Source organism: Zingiber officinale, chromosome 2B (genome assembly GCF_018446385.1).
Source record: "Zingiber officinale cultivar Zhangliang chromosome 2B, Zo_v1.1, whole genome shotgun sequence".
In the NCBI taxonomy this organism is placed as follows: Eukaryota; Viridiplantae; Streptophyta; class Magnoliopsida; order Zingiberales; family Zingiberaceae; genus Zingiber; species Zingiber officinale.
Window position 1 is genome coordinate 34,938,985 of NC_055989.1, and position 15,833 is coordinate 34,954,817.

The following is a 15,833-nucleotide window of genomic DNA, read 5'->3' on the forward strand; positions in this document are numbered from 1 at the left end:
TTGAAAATAAAAACGTATTTATTAATAACTTTTGTGACACCTTTAAATAATAGTTTTTAAAAAAAAGTTTTGGCCTTCTTAAAAATTTTTTAAAAAAAACTAATATGACATCAATGGTGGATCCAAATAAAAATTTAAAAGGGTGCTAATGGTGTAGCTCCTGAAAGCTACGCAGTTAGGTACATATCTTTTGCCTTCACTGACTCGTTCAACCTCCCTAACATTTCGTATATATGGTCTATAGCATGGTGCGATTGGTCATGCGCTGTGAAAACAAACGTCTTGTTTGATACGTCTATTCAGCTGCATCCAGTCTCCTTCCTCACCCCCATTGAATTGCATCAGTCTCCTTATCTCTTTAGTTTCTTCCAACATTCCATGGGATGCATACATGTTTGAAAATAATACATAGTTGCTAGAGTTATGGGGTTCGATCCTGAAGAGCTTTTGTGCCACTTTGTTACCGAGCTCTAAGTTCCTAAACTTCCTACAACCTACAAGCAAAGCACCCCATATAGATGAATTAGGTTGTATTGGCATTGCATCAATGGATTGCATTGCTTCATCCAAGTGGTCAGCTCATCCAAGCAAGTCTACCATGCAAGCATAGTACTTGAATCCCTGATCAACAAGCTCATTGTGGTTGCAAGCTAATAGAACACTAACAATGTGATGTAGTCTAGGTTGATCTCCAAATCTACCATTTCATCAAACAATTTGATCACTTTGTATTCATGCCCATGTTGTTGGAAAGCAGTTATCATGTCCAAGCGGACCACATTTAACTGGTCCTTTGCCTCATTAAAGGTTTGATATGCATCTTCCTACCGCATTTTGCATACATGGTGATCAAGGAGCTCCCATCACATTGGTTTTGGGCACACGCGGTTTTCACTATCAAGGAATGGACTGCAGCACCCTGACCCCATGAAGCTAGCATGACCAAAGCTTAGAGTAAGGTAAAAAAGGAGGTTTCATCTGGGAAAACTCCCTCTCCCACTATATCTAGCATGGCCAAAGCTTGGCGTAAGGTAAAAAAGGAGGTTTCATCTGGGAAAACTCTCTGTCCCATTATATGTAGGAAACAACCACAAGCAACTTCGAGGCAATCACTTTCGATCCAACCCATCATCATAGTATTCCAAGTCACAACATCTCTGTGGAGCATTTGTCAAACACCTTTGTAGCTTCTTCCAAGCACCCACATTTGCAGTACATGTCAATGAGTGAGTTCCTCACATAGGCCAAAGACGACTCAAGCTTAACCGCCAAGCCGTGCACCGCTCTCCCAAATCTGATGTTGCACGCATTTGAGCACGCGCTCAACAAGGGCGGCCCTTGTGGTGGGTAGGCAGGGCACCTGCCCAGGGCCCCACTTTGGGTGGGGCCCCATTAATTTTTTTTTAATATATTATATAAAAATATATTAGATTTTCTCGATTCTTCAATCCTCCTCACCGAAGCAATTCAAGCGAAGCTTTCTCGCCCTAGCCCTCTTGTCGATTCAAGCGAAGCTCTCTCGCCCTATTCCTTTCTCGCCCTCCCTCTTGTCGCGACCTCCCTCATCGCGCCTGAACTCCGAAGCTCCCCGCGACGGCGTCGTCCCTTGCCGTGCCCTCCCTTGAGCCGCTCTCACTTGCAAGAGATATTTTAGGACTGATTATTTTTTTGTTGTGGTAGATATTGCTCTTATGGAGTTGAGGAGTAAATTTGAACAATTGAATACTTTTGAAGAGATGTTTGGATTCTTGCTCAATGGAGAACAATTAATGGCATTGGATGAAGATGATTTGAGAAAATATTGTGTGAATCTTGAATCTGCTCTAAAAAAAGGATGATATATCTGATATTGATGCATATGATCTACTTTTGGAATTACGAATGTTGTAAGAGATGCTACTCTGGAAGCATGTGACACAAATAAATCTTGGGCGACCATTAAAATTTTAGAGTTTGCATTGAAAATGGATATTTTCCCTATGATCGTGGTTGCCCATCAAATTTTACTAACTATTCCTGTGACTGTAGCATCAGCTGAAAGGAGTTTTTCAAAGTTAAAATTATTGAAATCTTATTTGAGAACTACAATGAGTCAAGAGAGATTGAATAGCTTAGCGATCCTTTGCATGGAAAAAGACATATTGGAGGATATCTCATATGACAATATAATTGATGACTTTGCTTCAAAAAATGCAAGAAGAGTACATTTTAAGTGATATTGATTGTTGAATAAGTTATTTTGAGAAATCATGTAAAATTTTATCTAATATATAGTTTCTTCAATTACATATTTTAGTTTATTTTGATTATGATATTTAATTAATTTTTTAATATATATTTGATTTTTCAAATTAATGCAAGAGGGAGGGCCCAAATGGTCCAATTTATAATTTTGCCCCGGACCGCCCCTGGCACTCAACATGTTGGGCAAGCTCAACTGATTCGGGCAAGGACCCATCATCGTTCAACAATGAGCGAAAAGCCTCCATAGTGTCATAGAACAGCTTGATGTGGACGAGCCCAACAATCAACGCGTTCCAAGAGACGAGATTCCTCACAGCCATTTCGTCGAACACCTTTCAGAAAATCCATGATGCGGCCGCACTTCATGTACATGTCGGTCAAGGCACTGGCGACATAGACGGAGTCGCGGCGCCGTGCAGGAGAGCGAGGGCATGGACCTAGCGGCCGAAGCGGTCTATGTCGGCACCAGTGCAAGCGGGAAGGATGACAGAGAAGGTGTGGGAGTTGGGAGCAAGGTCGGCGAAGGCGTGGAGCTGAGCGAAGAGGGAGAGGGCATCGAGGGGTCGGCAGGAGTGGGAGATGTGGGCGATGACAGACGTCTAGGCGATGACGCTGGAGTGGCGGCAGACGTTGGTGAAGATGAGGAGGGTGCAGTGGAGCTGTCCGGAGTTGGCACAGAGGTCGATAAGCTAGGCGTGGAAGCGGTGGCCGTCTTCTTTGTTGTAATCTGTAGTTTGCTAGTGGAATTTTCTGGAGCAAGGGGTGCTTCCGCACACCCCCGCGCCCGCTTGCCTCCGCCACTGTATGACATCTTCAAAAATGAAAAATAAAAAGAAAAGCAAAGGACTATTTTTAATTGTAAATACATTAGATTCATCATATAATTAGAGGGAGGACATAATTCCAACCGTTGCATCTTACAAACAGATTGATTTGATTTATTAATTTTTTAAACAGATATACATATTTTTATTGTGATTTCATATAGAGAAAACTTGGCCCAATTTATATAAATACTTTCCCAATAAGTTATTGATATAGCCCAAGTAAATCAAATTGGGTCATTGTCCTATCTAAGCCCCATGACTTAACCAACGTTTTCATAGCAATCAGACCCTATTTGACACTGACCTCCCATACTCAGACAATTATAGTGGTTCCTAAATGACGAGAAATCCTGGCTGAGTGGGTCCCCTTTGATCTTAACCTCCTGGCGAGTGGGTCCCCTTTGATCTCAAGCTCTGACAGTCCTTGACTTGAAACTAATCTAGTAAGGTTGCTTACCTTGAGAATGATATTGGGCTAACAACCAGATTGAGTCAGAGGTATGGCTCAACAGTTGTCACCCTTACTATAACATCCCATTCGTGTAGCTGGCCAGCAGGCGACACTTTGCTCGTGTGGTCGTCTATGCAACTCGCTTAGAGCTTACATGACAGCTTACGTGGACCTTCCACCTTCGTGCCTATAGTAAAGGTAAATGAAGGTAGGGTTTTTGTTGGGATATGCTCGATGTGGTGTATGCTAAAACACGTTTTGTAAACATGCGCAGTAGAAAATAAAATAATAATAATACCTAAATTATTACATCACACACACCACACACATACAAGGATATAACATGTCAAACATAATCATATAATTAAATTTTTATGAAAAGTAAATTTACGCTAAGTGTACCTTATGGATGACCTGTAACAAGAAAGACATCAACCGTAGCAACGTTGTTGAACATCGCCTCTATTCGTATTCACGCCGAGCTCTTCAAGACAACTCCTTGAGTATAAGTCTTTCCTTCGAAAGTTACTAACCACGAGCGAAGAAGAGGAATCAAGAGGAAGAAGAGAAGCACACAAGGGAGAGTTTTCTCCTTTATGGTGGTCACGGCAACAAGGAAAAAACTTCTCCTTGTTGTTGTGTGGCCAGCGACAAAGAGAAGGGGAGAGGGAGAGTAGAAGAGAAATTAGGTTAAGGTTTTCCAAAAACTTTACAAGTCAATTAATGATTTCATGTGTATAATCTTCTCTCAACCATATCAATATATAGCCGTCATTAATTAGTTTGATTAGAAAGCCCAAATCCAACCTATTGTTCCTTAATCAAAAAATAGCCTATTAACCCCTTGGTCTGTTTCACAACTAAACCAAGTTGGTTCATCACTAATTCATGATTAAACCAAATATGGTCCAACTCTTCCATAAGAGATATAACTCATCCGTGCTTCTATTGCGACAAATATTTCCATATTTATCTTATGTATGGTCCAATCAAATATTTATCTCTTGATCTAAGAATCTTATACTTTAACTTGTTTTACATCTTTTAGAGACTCGTTAGTGCGTGTAACCCAATAGGTTCCGAATTTATCTTGGTCGTGCATAATTAACTAATTAATTATAGAACGATCATGAGTGACACCTAGTAGTACATCATAATCCCTAATTAGTCGAAAAATCATAGTTGATTTTAGAATTAATTTTGAACCCTTCAGCAGCTACAGTGAGTCGTGCCTCGTTCCTTTCACTCGTCTTATACCCACTTGGTTCAGGATATGGTCTATGTGTCGTGTCCCCACTAGGTTGACTACATCACACCTAGCCCAAGTAATACTTTCTCATTCTACAGATTCAAATTACTCGTACATGTGTATAAGAGTCTCATCCTCTTAACAAGTGATGCTTTGGCCAATGACTTTGAGTAATAATCTTAACGAGTGGCCATAGGGTATACTTCCCCTCACAAGTAACAGTGAATCCTCTGTGGGCTATCCAAATACCTTCGGACACTTCAACTTATATCTAATCATCCCATGTCCACACCTCAATGAGATGATTACTTAAGATGTCAAAGTATAAGTCTCCATGACCATGATGACTTGTATACCTCATGTCGAAGGAAACTTGTGTTGGTGCAGCGGGGCCGGTAAGAGGGAAGGGGTAAATTGCTTGCAATAAGGAAATACCCTCCTCAATCTTTCAACTCTAAAATAGAAATAATAAAATAATAACAAATAAAATAAAAGAAACATAAAATAAGAGACGCAACAATTTGACTTGGTTACAACCTAGATGGTTGTTAATACAAGACAGTTGAACAACGCACTAAGAATCTCCTTCTCTGAAGGTGAAGAAGCCTTTTACACACTTAGAGAGCTCAAGAGTTACTAGGAAATTGAATACTGAGTTGAATGATTAATTCCTAGCTCCAGGGGCCTTTATATAGTTTCTAGAAATCCTATCTCGAGTCTTGCGGGCGTCTCCAAAGGGGTTGAGGGCGCCTCCAAGGGGATAAGCGGATAAAAATTTATTTACGCACAAACGAACGAATTGACCCAGTCGAGGGCGCCCTCAAGGGCATTGAGGGCACCCTCAATGCTGTTGATGACCCCCTCAAGCTGAGAGGGTAGAGGCACCTCCAAGGCGCCTCCAGCTGCTTTTCCAGCATTTCTTCATCTTCTCTTTAGTTTCCAAAGTTTCGATTACTTGGGTGATTATGGCCAACCAAAATAGGGCTCACCCGAACTCAATTTTCGGCCTTCTCCTCGAGCAGGCTTCCGCCCCGGCTTCTCATCCCTCGAACGTCGTGCACGTTCTTCTCATCCACCAGTGTACTCTTCCGCAGCTCTTTCGTCCTTCAGACGCACCGAGCCTGTCGGCTCCCTTCCCGTGTCGTCCTTCTTGCTAGCTGCGTCTTCCGCTCAACTTCTTGCGCTCCTAAACTCCTGCACACTTAGACACAGGGATCAAAACCAAACAGGACCTAACCTAACTTAGTTGATCATATCAAAACAACCACGGGGACCAACAATCTCCCCCTTTTTGATGTGCATCAACCCAAGTTCAAGTTAGGAAAAAACAGATACGAAGTAATTTAAAGAAATTACTAAACTAACATTTTAAGTATACAGATTGCAATAATAGAATTTGTAATTTTCTAAGTAAAAAAATATATTAACTTGTTCCTATCCAAAAATTTTTTAAGTACTAATTTTTAAAAAATATTAACTCCCCCTAAACTTGTTCCTCTCTCTCCCCCTTTGATCACAGCAAAAACGGGTAGGAATTTTTCAATATAAATTCTAAGTCAACAAAGAACTCTAACCTTTAAGCAATTTAAACAAAATATTTTTGTGAAATTTTCAAAAAAAACTTATTAAAGCATTATCTAGTTTCTATTTTCATGCTTTATCAGTAAGTTAATTAAATATTTTATTTTAATATTTTGGCTTCCAGGCAGTGGTGAGGCACTAGGCCTTCTTGGTTATTGGAGCAACAACCACTTTCATAGATAAAGCCTCATAAAGAAATTAACTGTTTAATTTTTCTTGCTGAAAGCACTAACTTTCAAAAATTTAATCTAGAAAAGATTTTAGAACCCAGTATAGATTCCTTCCTACTGGATTAATCAACTATTTAGGAGGTACATAACTTTTGGAAACTTTCCTAAGTTGTCCCTGATGTTTTCTAATATAACAATTCAACTTTCCATAAATTCTAAGCTTTGATTTTTGAAATTTGTTTGGTTTAAAGCATGCATCAGTTTTCATATTTTCAATTCACATTTTCAAATTATCATTTTCTGATTTTAAATTATTTAACATTAATTTTAAGTCAGCAATTTCTTTTTCTGATTTTACTAAGTCTTTTGTAAAAATTTTGATAAAATGAAAAGACTGTTTAAGGGTTAGAGTGTGTACCTTACTTACCTCTATTTCTGATGCTCCCCCCTTCATCGTAGCTTTCTTCTGATAATTCTCCCCCTTCATCTATGCTCATCTCTGAGCTGATTTCTTCTTCAATTTGATGGTTAGCCATCAGTGCTACTCCTGAGAAGGCTTCGACTTCTGATTCGGAGGATGATGATTCATCCCATGTAGCCTTTAGACTCTTTCGTTTAGAGGACGTCGGTCTTTGAGACTACTCCTTATCCTTTTTCTTTAATTTTGGGAAGTCATCCTTGATGTGCCCTTCCTTGTTGCAGTTGTAGCATCGGATCATCCTTCTGTTGCTTTGATGCTTTCTCGACTACGATCTAAATTTTTTAGTCTTAATAAACTTATTTAACTTTCTTACCAATAGCGTCGCTTCAGTTTCGTCGATTGACGCTTCAGAATCGGGATCACCCATCTCGACTTGTAGGGCAACATTGAGATTTGACTTCTCTATTTATTTAGGTTCTACAATTCAAGATTCGTGAAGTTCGAAGGTAGAGAATAAATCTTCTAACGTATTTACCTCAAAATCCTTAGAGATATAGTATGCATCTACTAAGTACGCTCATTCTGGAGTTCTTGGGAAGGCGTTGAGCGCATACTGGATCGAGTCTCGATTTGTTACCGATTCTCCGAGGTTGTTCGGTTGAGTTATTAGTTCCTTGATTCTTGCTTGGAGTTGCACTACCTTCTCGCCTTGTTCATCCGAAGATTTGTAAGCTGAGTCCGAAGAAAGTCGTGGCTTGCTAACTTCGCTTCTGAGGTGCCTTTGTGGAGCTCCAGAAATTTTTCCCAAAGGTCTTTGGTGGAGTCGTAGCTTCCGATCCGACTTACCTCCTGGGGTGGCATAACGCTGAGCAGATGGAACTCTGCATTTCCATTGGCCACAAAGTCAGCTCGTTCCTTTTTCATCCAGTTGTATTCTTCCTTGTTTTTAGGGACTGCAAAACCATATTTCATAACTAAAAGAATATCAAATTCTGTTTTGAAAAATACCTCCATTCAGCATTTCCATGTAGCGAAGTCTTCGTCGAATTTCGGGGGATGAATACTGTTGGTGCAACCTTAGGTGAAGGTTGACCTGGTTGACCAGACTCGAGTTGACTTGACTCGAGTTGTGTTTTGATGTTTGACGAGTTATGTTTGACGTGAACAGAAAAGTTGTATCTTGATGTTTTACAAGGATACAAGCTTGGGAGATTGTGGGTGCAACCCGTGGTCAAGGTTGACCTGGTTGACCCAAGGTGAGTTGACCTGACTCGGAAAAGTCCAAGCAGGAAGCTTGGCACGGGAAAAGTCCAAGCAGGGAGCTTGGCATGGGAAAAGTCCAAGCAGGGAGTTTGGCATGGTGAAAAGTCCAAGCAGGGAGCTTGGCACGGGAAAAGTCCAAGTATGGAGACTTGGCACAGAGAAGTCCAAGTATGGAAGCTTGGCACATGGGAAGTCGGAGATGGCTCGGTAGCTCGTTCTCCGAACTGTGGTCAGAGAGGGCTCGGTAGCTCGTTCTTTGGACCGGATGTGGAAAGTCCTGGTGAGTGAAGCCAGGCAGATGGATAAGTCCTGGTGAGTGAAGCCAGGCAGTGGGAAAGTCCTGGTGAGTGAAGCCAGGCAGTTGGAAATCCTGGTGAGTAAAGCCAGGTGAAAACCCTAGTGAGTGAAGCTAGGTGAAAGTGAAAGTCCTGGTGAGTGAAGCCAGGCAGTTGGTGAAAGTCCTGGTGAGTGAAGCCAGGCAAGGGAAAGTCCTGGTGAGTGAAGCCAGGCAATTGGGAAGTCCTGGTGAGTGAAGCCGGGCAAGGAAAAATCCAGATGGATCAAGGTTGATCGGAAATCTGGTGTTGAGAAGGTCAAGTAGGTTAAGGGAGTGACCAGATACTTGACACGAAGAGAAAAGTCCAAGTGGGTCAAAGGGATTGACCGGACACTTGGTGGAGAGTCTTAGCAGGTCAAGGGAGTGACCGGATTCTAAGCATGATGTACCAACAGGTCAAGGTTGACCGGATGTTGGTTTGGAAGGTTTGGGACTTGGTTTGGGCAAAAACCAAGCTCTGGATCGATCAGTGGATCGATCCAGTGATACACTGGGTATCTGGATCGGTCTGGTGACCGATCAGTAACCAAACAGTAGCCTACTGAGTGTTATCTGATCGGTCTGCAGACCGATCAGGAAACAACGATCAGAAGGCAAGAAGTTCGGGAGAAAAAGAAGGGACATGCATGCTGATCGGTCCAGAACTATCCGTTGGCTCACAACGGTCTTCTGTCTTCTACTGTCTTCTGGCTTCTTCTTCGCAGGTGGATGCAGATATAAAAGAGGCTGAGGGCTGCTACAGAAAACTTCTTCTGGTCTGATTCTTCTTCTTCTTTCTCCTTGGAACAGAGCTGCTGTTCTTCTTCACTGCTGTGATTTGAGCTTTGCTGAGCTCGCTTCTGCTTGAAGCTTCGTGTGAGCTTCATCGGCTGGTTCCTGCTGTTGTAGGCATCTTGTGAAGCTGCTGCTTCATCCAGTCGAAGAGAAGGCAAGTAAGCGAAGGTGTTTCATACATTTGTATTGTATTTTGCTTCTTGCTGCTTTCTACTCCTGTATTGCTTTTGCAAAACATTATGGCGAGGTTTCTCCACCCAGAAGGAGTTCTTATTAGCCGATTTTCCGGGGACTCATCCACCGACGGATTGATAGGCTTCGTCCACCTTACGGACACGCCGAGGAGTAGGAGTTTCATCTCCGAACCTCGTTACATCGTCGAGTTCAAGTTTGAGGTTTGATCTTTCCTCTTTTCGTTTCTATTTAGTTATTTCCGCTGCGCTAACTCTAATCGTAGGAAGAAATGAGCAATTTGGGGTCGGCTATTCACACCCCCCCTCTCTAGCCGCGACCATCGATACTAACAAGTGGTATCAGAGCGAGGTCGCTCTTCGTTGGATCAACACCCGGGGGAGCACGAGCTAGAGAATGGAGTTATTTGGAGAAGACGTCACAATTCCACCTTTCTACGATCGCGACGACTTCGCGTTTTGGAAGGTAAGAATGAAGTACTTTCTTATGACTAACCTTGAAAATTGGAGTTGTGTTCAATTAGGTTTCAAGCCTCCGATGGACAAGAAAGGAGAAACCCTAGAGAAGAAGGAGTGGACCAAGGAACAAGTCCACAAATCCCTAGTCAACGATGAGGTATTGAAAATTTTTGAATTTTCTTTACCTAATGATGTTTTGTGTAGGATAGGTGGATATAACGATGCCAAGGAGTTGTGGAATAACTTGGCAAAGTTCCATGAGGGGAACTCCACTTCAAGCCATGAAGAGGAGTCAAGTGAGCCAAGGAGTTCACATCATGGAGGGATGGATTTAGAAGTTGAGGGCTACTCAACATCTAAAGAAGAAGAGGAGGAGAGTTCTTCTTCAAGTTTGGAGCAAGAAGAAGAAGCGTCTACCTCCGGAAGGGATGAAGGAGAGAGCTTACATCCCACCTCAACCCTAGGTAACTCAAACAATTTAAGTTCTAGTAAATTGCATATATTATGCTTTGAGTGTAGGGAATTTGGACATTACAAGAGTAAATGTCCAAAGAGGGTTAGGAAGACTCCACCGGCGCCAAAGATCAAGGAAGCCGGAGTCCCGATACGCAAGAGCAAGAAGCACGTGGTGTGCTTCCAATGCAAGCGAAGGGGACATTATCGGAGCCAATGTCCGAGGGGGAGGCAACCTCACAAGGACAAGAAGACGAGCACATCGATAGGGGGAGCTAAGGCAAACCCTAAGGTAATCTCTAAGGCACATTATTGCAATAATAATAAGACACATGCTAGTAGCCTTATTGCTATTGTTAATAATGGTAAGCATGATAACATTAGAAATCGATACACGTGCTTAGGTGCCAAACATGTGAGCCTAGATAAGGATAACACTAGGAAAGCCAACCCTAGAATTAACCCATCTAAGGCTAAGGAAAACCTAGGTAGGAATCCCAAAACAACTAGACATATGCCTAGGAGTACCTCAAAGAACAATGACAAATTAAAACTTGAGGTATTAGAAAAGGAGAATCAAGTCTTGAGGTCAAGACTTGACACTTTAGAAAAGACCCTTAAAAATTTAGAGAAGTTAACTCTAGGGTCTAAGGGTCAAAAACCCAAGTCCAAGGACATGAAAGGTTTGGGTCACAAACCTAAGTCCCAAGTGGTCAAGCCCACTTATCACAATGTTCCATTCGATTATGGAACAAAATCTAGGGCTAGGAAGACCATCACCAAGGTCACAAGGGGAGTCACCCCTAGAGTTGATCTTGATGAGTCCCAAATGACCAAGGCTTTAAAGCCTAGGAGGGTCATTAGGAGGGTTACTAGGGAAGTCATCTCTAGTGAATATTTAGTGAACCCAATGAGCTCAAATAGGTATTGGGTTCCTAGGAGCGTGATTCCATCACGCTAGATTAGTTAGGGTGTGCCAACCTTACTTGACTAGGTAGTTAACCTAATCATGGCAAAAGGTGGCACTTTAGGAATTTTCAAGGTGTAATCAAGCCTTGAAAATGAAATGGAAAATTATTCCTAAGGTGATTAGAATGTGCCAATCAAATTTGAGGAGTTGTCTAGAGTCAATCTAATTGGCACATAGTGATCTAAAAGTCTTGAGGATATGATTTTAGGTCTATTACACTTAGGAATATAGAACTTATGGTAAAATGATCAAAATTATCAAAAATGGCAACTAAGGCTAGAATTAGGTATTTTCTATATCTTGACATGTTATTTGCCATATATTGTTTGCCATATGTCATGTCATGACATCATATTTAATTTATGATCATTTAAAATGTCATGATAATGCTTAGGTTATTTATATGTCATGCTTTATTTAAGTTTCATACTTTATGCCATGACATCATGACATTGGCACATGTTATTATGTATGATATCATTTTATGCCATGTCATCATTTCTTGCATTTATAATCAATGAAATTGATTTAAGGTTAAAAACATAATTTGATATGGAGATCAAATTGATGTTTAGAAAATGCATGAGACCTTAGCCTAAGATAACATAAACCCATATCTCACATCAAAATTGACTTGGATGTGTTTGATACACCTTAGATGTGTGTGAGATATTAGGATGATGAGTTAGGAACAAGGTGCATAGTTCTTGTACCTAGATGAGCCTAATTCAAAATTGGGGATCATAGGGAAAGCTTATGTACAAGTCATGTACATTTAGCCCAAAGATTGTGGTCCTAAATTAAATGATTTAAAATCATTTCAAAATTGATTTGAAAAACCTTGATGAAGCTTTTCTAGTGATAGCATTCATCATTGAGACAAGTTGATACAAAGATAAGTTAACTTGAACTTTTTCAAAGTTTTTCGAACTTTGTATCAAGTTTTGAAAATGGAAGTTATTTTCATAGAAAACTATTTTTCTATGATAGTATGTGGTATGAGGAATGTATCCTCAAAATTTCACAATTTTTGAAATTTTCTGTAATTTTCTAGAGGTTTCTGAATTACGTGGAGAGAAATTAGAACTTATCAGACCTTTATCAGGTTTGTGGACCGATCAGAAGGGTTTCTAATCGGTCTAGGGGAGCCTGGATCGGTCACTGTGACCGATCCAGAGGGAGCCTGATCGGTTTGGTGACCGATCAGGGCGTGCCAACCTGCTGAATTTCGACTGTTTGTCTGAAATTGCAGCTATGGAAGTGGTGTTTTAGAGTTCTAAAGGTTTGAAACTCTCCAAGACATTGTTGGTGCAATGGTCAAGGGGGAGTTGATCTTTAGGGGGAGTTTTACCTATTAGTCAAGGGGGAGTTGACTTCTAGGGGGAATTTTTACTCCTAAAGACTTGAGTGATATGGGATTATCACTAAGTTAATTGTTGACCTTAGTATCAAGGGGGAAATTAAGAGTTTCAATGAAAGGTATGAGACTTTCATTAGGAAGAAACTCTTGACCTTGATTCACTCTTTTTGATGTGTGTCAAAAAGGGGGAGAGTGTAAGTTTGAGGAGAATAGAAAATGTTCAGGGAAGAACATTGGAAAACCTAAGTTAGGTTATCGGGTTAACCTAACTTGATTATGGGTTTGATTATGGGTTTTGTCAAACATCAAAAAGGGGGAGATTGTTGGTGCAACCTTAGGTGAAGGTTGACCTGGTTGACCAGACTCGAGTTGACTTGACTCGAGTTGTGTTTTGATGTTTGATGAGTTATGTTTGACGTGAACAGAAAAGTTGTATCTTGATGTTTTACAAGGATACAAGCTTGGGAGATTGTGGGTGCAACCCGTGGTCAAGGTTGACCTGGTTGACCCGAGGTGAGTTGACCTGACTCGGAAAAGTCCAAGCAGGAAGCTTGGCACGGGAAAAGTCCAAGCAGGGAGATTGACATGGGAAAAGTCCAAGCAGGGAGTTTGGCATGGTGAAAAGTCCAAGCAGGGAGCTTGGCACGGGAAAAGTCCAAGTATGGAGACTTGGCACGGAGAAGTCCAAGTATGGAAGCTTGGCACATGGGAAGTCGGAGAGGGCTCGGTAGCTCGTTCTCCGAACTGTGGTCAGAGAGGGCTCGGTAGCTCGTTCTCTGGACCGGATGTGGAAAGTCCTGGTGAGTGAAGCCAGGCAGACGGATAAGTCCTGGTGAGTGAAGCCAGGCAGTGGGAAAGTCCTGGTGAGTGAAGCCAGGCAGTTGGAAATCCTGGTGAGTAAAGCCAGGTGAAAACCCTAGTGAGTGAAGCTAGGTGAAAGTGAAAGTCCTGGTGAGTGAAGCCAGGCAGTTGGTGAAAGTCCTGGTGAGTGAAGCCAGGCAAGGGAAAGTCCTGGTGAGTGAAGCCAGGCAATTGGGAAGTCCTGGTGAGTGAAGCCGGGCAAGGAAAAATCCAGATGGATCAAGGTTGATTGGAAATCTGGTGTTGAGAAGGTCAAGTAGGCCAAGGGAGTGACCGGATACTTGACACGAAGAGAAAAGTCCAAGTGGGTCAAAGGGATTGACCGGACACTTGGTGGGGAGTCTTAGCAGGTCAAGGGTGACGGATGCTAAGCATGATGTACCAACAGGTCAAGGTTGACGGATGTTGGTTTGAAGGTTTAGGACTTGGTTTGGGCAAAACCAAGCTCGGATCGATCGGTGGATCGATCGATACATGAGTATCCGGATCGGTCCGGTGACCGATCAAGAACAAACAAGAGCTCTCGAGTGTTATCGATCGGTTTGCGACCGATCAGAAACAATGATCGAAGGCAAGAAGTTCGGAGAAAGGAAGGGATATCATGCTGATCGGTCCTGGACCGATCAGAAGCTGATCGGTCCCGGGACCGATCAGGGACGCTACCGACCAGAACTATCCGTTGGCTCACAACGGTCTTCTGTCTTCTGCTGTCTTTTGTCTTCTTCTTCGCAGGTGGATGCAGATATAAAAGAGGCTGAGGGCTGCTACAGAAAACTTCTTCTGGTCTGATTCTTCTTCTTCTTTCTCCTTGGAACAGAGCTGCTGTTCTTCTTCACTGCTGTGATTTGAGCTTTGCTGAGCTCGCTTCTGCTTGAAGCTTCGTGTGAGCTTCATCGGCTGGTTCCTGCTGTTGTAGGCATCTTGTGAAGCTGCTGCTTCATCCAGTCGAAGAGAAGGCAAGTAAGCGAAGGTGTTTCATACATTTGTATTGTATTTTGCTTCTTGCTGCTTTCTACTCCTGTATTGCTTTTGCAAAACATTGTGGCGAGGTTTCTCCACCCAGAAGGAGTTCTTATTAGCCGGTTTTCCGGGGACTCATCCACCGACGGATTGATAGGCTTCGTCCACCTTACAGACACGCCGAGGAGTAGGAGTTTCATCTCCGAACCTCGTTACATCGTCGAGTTCAAGTTTGAGGTTTGATCTTTCCTCTTTTCGTTTCTATTTAGTTATTTCTGCTGCGCTAACCCTAATCGTAGGAAGAAACGAGCAATTTGGGGTCGGCTATTCACCCCCCCCTCTCTAGCCGCGACCATCGATCCTAACAAATTCTTGCACCGGCCATCGTCTTGATCTTGATGCTTCAGTCGGTGGTCAGTCCTTTTGTGGCGGTCTAGCTCTGATACCAATTGTTGGTGCAACGAGACCGACAAGAGGGGAGGGGTGAATTACCTGCAATAAGAAAATACGCTCCTCGATCTTTCAACTCTAAAATAGCAACAATAAAATAATAACAAATAAAATAAAAGAAATAGAAAATAAGAGACTTAGCAATTTGACTTGGTTACAACCTAGATGGTTGTTAATCCAAGGTGGTTGAACAGCGCACTATGAATCTCCTTCTCTAAAGGTGATGAAGCCTTTTACACACTTAGAGAGCTCAAGAGTTGCTAGGAAATTGAATATTGAGTTGAATGATTAATTCCTAGCTCTAGGGGCCTTTATATAGCTATTGGAAATCCTATCTCGAGTCTTGAGGGTGCCTCCAAAGGGGTTGAGGGTGTCTCCAAGGGGATAAGTGGATAAAACTTTATCCGCGTGCAAACGGGCGAATTGACCTAGTTGAGCGTTGAGGGCGCCCTCAAGATGAGAGGGCAGAGGTGCCTCCAACGACTGTTGAGGGCGCCTCCATCTACTTTTCCAGCATTTCTTCATCTTCTCTTTAGCTTTCGAAGTTCCAATTGTTTAGGTGATTGCGGCCAACCGAAATAGGGCTCACCCGAACCCAATTTTCGGCCTTCTCCTTGAGCAGGATTCCACCCCGGCTTCTCATCCCTCGAACGTCGCACACGTTTCTTCTCATCCATCGGTGTACTCTTCCGCAGCTCTTTCATCCTTCAGACGAACCAAGCCCATCGGCTCCCTTCTCGTGCCTTCCTTCTCGCTAGCTGCGTCTTCCGCTCGATTTCCTGCGCTCCTAAGCTCCTGCACACTTAGACACA

General features: G+C 42.3%; 1 pseudogene; it reads right to left on the bottom strand.

Annotated features, from left to right (window-relative positions):
- Positions 1 to 167: 167 nt before the first annotated feature.
- On the bottom strand, positions 168 to 7,915 carry LOC122048236 (annotated as a pseudogene).
- Positions 7,916 to 15,833: the final 7,918 nt, after the last annotated feature.